Raw genomic sequence first — 6,818 nt, 5'->3', positions numbered from 1 at the left:
TAAAACAAAAAAAAGTGATATAGAGAAGTGTTGAGCCAGTCATTAGTTTAACGGTAAACAGCTCTTTGAATTCTAAATGAGGTCAATTTACCTGAAGTAGGCCTATAGGTGCAAAAGCAAGCTCACAGAAATATCTGTTCTGACTAAATAAACTTAGGATGAGCGAGTTGCCGTGGACAAAAGATATCTTTCATTTATTCTTTAAATCCTTGTGTCATTCAATTCCAGTCATTTTCATATAGCTACTATAGCCTTTACCTGGAATTAAAAAAAATATATTTTTAGTCTATGTAGATTAAGTCAGAAGACCTTGTGAAGATGCTGGAGGAAACAGGTAGACAAGTATCTACACTTTTTGATCATATGGAAATAAATTGATAGTTTTATTCACCAAAGTGGCATTCAACTGATCACAGAGTATTGTCAGGACATTAATAAAGTGAAAAATTATAATTACAATTAGAATTTTGTTTAAACTTAAACTACTTCAAGTGGTGGTGGCGTAGTGGGCTAAAGCACATAACTGGTAATCAGAAGGTCGCTGGTTCGATCCCCACTGCCACCACCATTGTGTCCTTGAGCAAGGCATTTAACTCCAGGTTGCTCCGGGTGATTGTCCCTGTAATAAGTGCACTGTAAGTCGCTTTGGATAAAAGCATCTGCCAAATGCATAAATGTAAATGTAAATCAAAAATCCTCCACGTGCAGCAATGACAGCTTTGCATATTCTTGTCATTCTAGCTGTCAGTTTGTCCAGCTACTCAAGTGACATTTCACCCCACACTTCCTGTAGCACTTGCCATAGATGTGGCTGTCTTGTTGGGCACTTCTCACACACCTTACAGTCTGGCTGATCCCACAAAGGCTCAATGGGGTTAAGATCATGTATAGTTTAGAGACACCACAGCCCCATGTACCCCCTATTACACAGACACTGTTTGTAAATGAATGCCCAGTGAAGTTTGAGATTGACACTGGATGTAGTGTGACTGTCTTATCACAGATGGACTATGGAAGCTAAAAAGAACTTGGCTGAACTCAAACCAAGCTCTCTCAGTCTAAACACATATACAGGACATTCAGTGCATGTTCTAGGTTAAAGTCAAACACAAAGGGCTTATCAAAGAACTCACAGCAGTAGTGGTGGCAGGATCTGGGCCTAATTTATTAGGACGATCATGGCTTATAGACCTGGAACTCAGCTGGGAAAGAGTGGGTAAAATTAAAGACAGCTCAGAGTTGTTGCAAGATATTTTAAGGAAACATGAAACCGTTTTCAAAGAGGAACTTGGAACATTAAAAGGAGCCACTGCTAAGATTCATGTACCAAGTGATACAAAGCCTCATTTTTTTAAATCAAGGCCACTCCCAAAGAGATGGGCAGTGATGTTGGGTGCATATGAGTATGTAATTTCTAATAGAGCTGGCAAGGACAATGGAAATGCAGATGCCCTCAGTCGTCTTCCTGTTCCATAGATTCCAGAGACAGAATCGAAGGAGGATTATGTCTTGATGTTGGACAGTGTTGTACGTCCTTTGACGACATCAGAGCAAATCAAGCACCTGACAACTCGAGATCCTGTCCTCTCTAGAGTGCGTGAGTATGTGTTTAAAGTTTGGCCTGATCACAGTAATACAAATAAACAGAGACAACAAGAGCTCAGTGTTCAAGACTATGTGTGCTGTGGGGAGCTCGCATCATCATTCCAGAGCAAGGACGTTCGGGTTGCTGGAACAGCTACATCAGTCTCACCCAGGTATGTCAAGGATGAAAGGCCTGGCCAGGAGTTACCTGTGGTGGCCAAATTTAGATGCTGACATTGAGGCCCGAGTAAAAGTTTGTACTGTGTGTCAAGAACAGAGAAAAGCCCCAGTGGGTGCACCACCTCATCCGTGGGAGTTGCCACGACAGCCATGGAGAAGAGTGCATATGGACTATGCTGGTCCATTCCTGGGGAAGATGTTTTTAATCTTAGTTGATGCCCATTCTAAGTGGATTGAGGCATATCCAGTAAATTCAGCAACAACAGCGAATACTCTTGAGTGCCTCAGAAAGAGTTTCAGTACCCATGGCATTCCTGAAATGATGGTGTCTGATAATGCTCAGTGTTTTGTAAGTGAAGTGAGCAAAGAATTTATGTCTAGAAATGGCATAACGCATGTTACTTCTGCCCTATATCATCCATCATCTAATGGTCTTGCTGAGCGGGCAGTCCAAACTTTTAAGGACCTCATGAAAAAAGTTCTGGGAACACTATGGCGACCAAGTTGTATAGAGCATTGTTTAGTTATCGTATTACACCCCAGTCTACAATGGGATTGTCACCTGCAGAAATGATGATGGGGAGGAAATTGCGATGCACTCTAGACAAAATGCATCCTGACTTCACCAGCAAAATTGAATTGAAACAACAAGTTCAAAAAGAGCAACATGACCAACATGCAAAATCTCGCTATTTTGAAGTAGGAGATACGGTGTACACTAGGAACTTTGGGTATGGACCAAAATGGGTGCAGGGAGTAATTCAGGAAATCACAGGACCTGTATCCTATAAAGTAGCAGTAGGAAGTGCCCAAATAGTGCGACGTCATGTGGATCAATTATTCAGTCGACAACAAAAAGAGATACTGACTAAAGACTTTCAAGCGGCCCTGGGTGAACCTTATGATTCTGATGTTGTGTCAATGGATGCTGATATTAAAATGCCTGAATCACTCAGTACGTTGGCAACACTTGAATCTTCAGATAACTGGGAGCCTGAGAGTTCGAAATCTGGATGTCAAAGAAATCAATCACCCAGTGCTCAAAGAATGCCTGAATTGACTCAAACTGCAGATAGAAATGAGCCTGAGAGTGCATCCTTTGGATGTCTACGACGTTCAGTAAGAGCGAGGAAACCACCAGCATATCTTAAAGACTTTGTGACATAAGAAATAGTGTCATCAAGAAGAACATTAGAACCTATTGAATTATGAATGTTATGAATTGTGTGATGTAAAAAACAAAATCACTGTAAAATTGTCCTAGAAGTTTTTGTGTCTTGGGAAAGGATTGCCTCTGAGTTAAGTGGAGGGGAAATGTTGTATGTTAAGGGTGGTATTGGGTTTGTCCAGTATGGGGCGGTGGCGCACTGTGTTTGTGGGCTGTAGCACTGTTAAAAGCAGAGAAGAACGTGCAGTGTGTGTGTTTGTGTGTGTATTGCTGGCTACAGAGATGAGTCCTAATAAAAAGAGACCATCCCGAAGTTTTCGTTTTCTCAGAGTTTTTCCTTGGTATCTACGATGCAACAATCCATAACACTCTTTTCCAATTATCTGTTGTCCAATGTCTGTTTCTTTGCCCTCTCAAACCTTTTCTTTTTTTTTTTTTCTGTTTCAAAAGTGTCTTTCTTTGCAATTCTTCCCATAAGGTCTGCACCCCTGAGTCTTCTCTACTGTTGAACATGAAACTGGTGTTGAGTGGGTAGAATTCAGTGACGCTGTCAACATGTGAGGTGTCTATTTCTCAAAATAGAGACTCTGATGTACTTATCCTCTTGTTTAATTGTACCTCTTACACATCTGTTTCTGTCCTTGTTAGAGCCAGTTGTCCTTTGACTTTGGAAACTGTAGTATACACCTTTTTGTATAATTTTTTTTGGCAATTTCAAGCATTGTATAGCCTTTATACCTCAAAAAAATGATTGACTGATGAGTTTCTAGAGGAAGCGGTTTCTTTTTTTTGTTTTACCTAATATTGACCTTAAGACATGCCAGTCTATTGCATACTGTGGCAACTCAAAAACAAATACAAAGACAATGTGAAGATTCATTTAACTAACCAAATAGCTTTCAACTGTGTTTGATATAATGGGAAGTGATTTTCTAGTTCCAAATTAGCAATTTATAATTGTTGTTGTTTTAGCAGAAATTCAGGAGTAAAAGTTGATTTTGGCTAATATTTACACACTTAATGTTGATGATCAGGGCTTTTTTTTAATATATATATCTTGAAGGGATGTTACAAGCTGCTGGCACCCCTCATGATATATTATTGGGAGGATTCTTTAATCTTTTGATGGACTCCGTTCTTGATCATAGTGAAGTAAAAGCGTGCAAGCCACCTAGGCCAACGTAGACGCTTCACAGAATGTGTAAAAAATCTTGGTCCTACAGATATTTGGTGACTTTTGAACCCATCTGGTAGGGACTACACATTTTTTTCATCAGTCCATAAGATTTATTCTAATCTAGAATTGTGTGTGTGTGTGTGTGTGTGTGTGTGTGTGTCTGTATATATTACTCATCCCTAAGTCCAACATTTCATCTGCTGTTGATTGCTCAATTGGAAACATCTTAATCACAGATCACACCCTAGTGAGTTTAGAGGTGTTGCAACATATGGAGAAAAGAAATCATATAGTTGGTGCTTTAATGTATCCCTTTTGCAAAATCCTGAATTCCAACAAATGTTAAAGGCTGAAATCAATGTTTATATGGAGATCAACGGATCCTCAGTATCCTCTGTGGGTGGGGCTTGGGAGACACTTAAGGCAGTTTTTAGGGGTCATACAGTATGCCTCATTCATCAAAAAATCCAAAGCACGAGAACTCGTGGAGTTGGAAGGGAATATTAAAAGTGCCGAGACCGAACTGAAGCACTGAATGTCGTCTGATGGCCTCAGGGAAATGACCCAATTGAAATGCAGATATAATACTATTTTGTCATGGAAAGTGGAGTTTTGGTTATTCAGGGCATGACAGTCATACTTTGAGTTGGTGGACAAAGCAGGGAAGCTTTTGGCTAGCTATATAAAGCAGAGAGAGTCTTTTACAACCATTCCCTTAGCAAAATCTGCTGGTGGTGAAATTTTTACCTTTGCCATTGATATTAATAATACTTTAAAAGGATTCTATCTTGATCTCTATAATTCACGTCTTCGTCTATGATGAAGATATTAGAAACTTTGTGGAACTACTAGAAACTACCTAAAACTGACAACTGAGAATGACAACTGAGATGACCTTGGAAGAGCTAGGTGAGGTAATTAAGGCCCTGCTTGCAGGCAAGGCTCCGGTGCCATTTTTTTTAGATCTTATGCTACAGAATCGGCTCCACTTTTGTTAGAAATGTATACGGAATCATTAAAGAATGGAAAGCTTCCGCCAACCATGACACGACTGATTTTTAAAGACAAAGATCCAAGCGAGTGTAAGTTATCGTCCAATTTCCCTGATCCAGCTAGATGTTAAAATTTTGTCAAAAATCTTGGCTAACCAATTAAGTTATGGCATCTCTTATACATACAGATCAGGTGGGGTTTATTCAGGGCCGTAGCTCTTCTGATAACATTAGGCATTTCATCAATATCATGTGGTGAATGATCAGACTAATGGACTCATCACTGCCATGACATAAGTGCAGACTGTTTACTTTCATTTAGCCCCAGACTCTGTATCCTGGGTGATGGAACAACACTTAATAGTGGGGACAGATATTTAAAAAGTTGGGTGCTAGCCAGTGATGGTGCTGATGGTGCTGTTTTTACATCAGTAATGTCCTGAATATACTTGGCGATCAGTTGAATTCCACTTTGGTGAATTAAAGTACCATTTTCCTTCCAAAACAGCAAAATCTGTACATTATTACAAACTTTTGTCTGCCAGTGTATAACCACAGTAAAACAAGACTTACTTTGACATAACATGAAAGGCTGCTCAGCAAAGAAGTAGCCAATTCAAAACCACATAAAAAAGCCGGACTACAGATTGCAAGTGCACATGGTGTCAAAAATCTTATTTTGGAGAAATGTCCTCTGGTCTGATGAAACAAAAACTGAATGGTTTTGCCATAATGACCAAGTAATGTTTGGAGGAAAAACCATCCCAACTGTGAAGCATGAGGTTTGTAGCATCATGTTGTGGGGGTGCGTTGCTTCAGGATGGACTGGTACACTTCACAAAATGAGGAAGGAAAATTATGTGTATATATTGAAGCAACATCTCAAGACATCAGCCATGAAGTTAAAGCTCTGTCACAAATGGGTCTTCCAAATGGACAATGACCCCAAGTATACCTCCAAAGTTGTGGCAAAATGGCTTAAGGACAACAAAGTAAAGGTATCTGAGTGGCCATCACAAACACCTGACGTAAATCTGAAAAAGCATGTGCGAGTAAGGAGGCCTACAAACCTGAAGTTTGTATCTTTAAAGTTCGGTCTGGAGGAATGGGCCAATATTCCAGCAACTTATTGTGATAAGCTTGAGGAAAGGCTACCCAAAATGTTTGACCCAAGTTAAAAAATTTAAGAGCAATGCTATCAAATACTAATAAAATGAATGTAAGTTCTGACCAACTGGGAATGTGATGAAAGAAATAAAAGCTGAAATAAATAATTCTCTCTACTATTATTCTGACATTTCACATTCTTAAAATAAAAGTAGTGACACTAACTGACCTAAAACAGTGAAGGTTTTGTACAATAAAATGTCAGGAATTGTGACAAACGGAGTTAAAATGTGTTTGGCTAAGGTGTATGTAAACTTCTGACTTCAACTGTATATTTTATGCAAGGTTCATAAATGTAGTTGAAATAAAATGTAAAAAAAGGTGAAAACAAATACGGTAAAAGTTTAAAAATTAAATCCATACCAAGTGCTGAAAAGAGAATTCAGTTATCTCCATTACATTTGAAATTCCTTAAGTTTGTATTTAAACCTTTTTTAATATTTTGGTTTTAACATTTCAGGACAGGGCCGATTGAGCAGCACAGTTGATGTGCGCAGGGTTACGAACAGCTGAGGAAATACAACTGAGAAGCAAACTGTGAAATTAAATT

The sequence above is a fragment of the Xyrauchen texanus genome, chromosome 8 (genome assembly GCF_025860055.1).
Source record: "Xyrauchen texanus isolate HMW12.3.18 chromosome 8, RBS_HiC_50CHRs, whole genome shotgun sequence".
In the NCBI taxonomy this organism is placed as follows: domain Eukaryota; kingdom Metazoa; phylum Chordata; class Actinopteri; order Cypriniformes; family Catostomidae; genus Xyrauchen; species Xyrauchen texanus.
Note: the sequence above shows the minus strand (reverse complement) of the source record.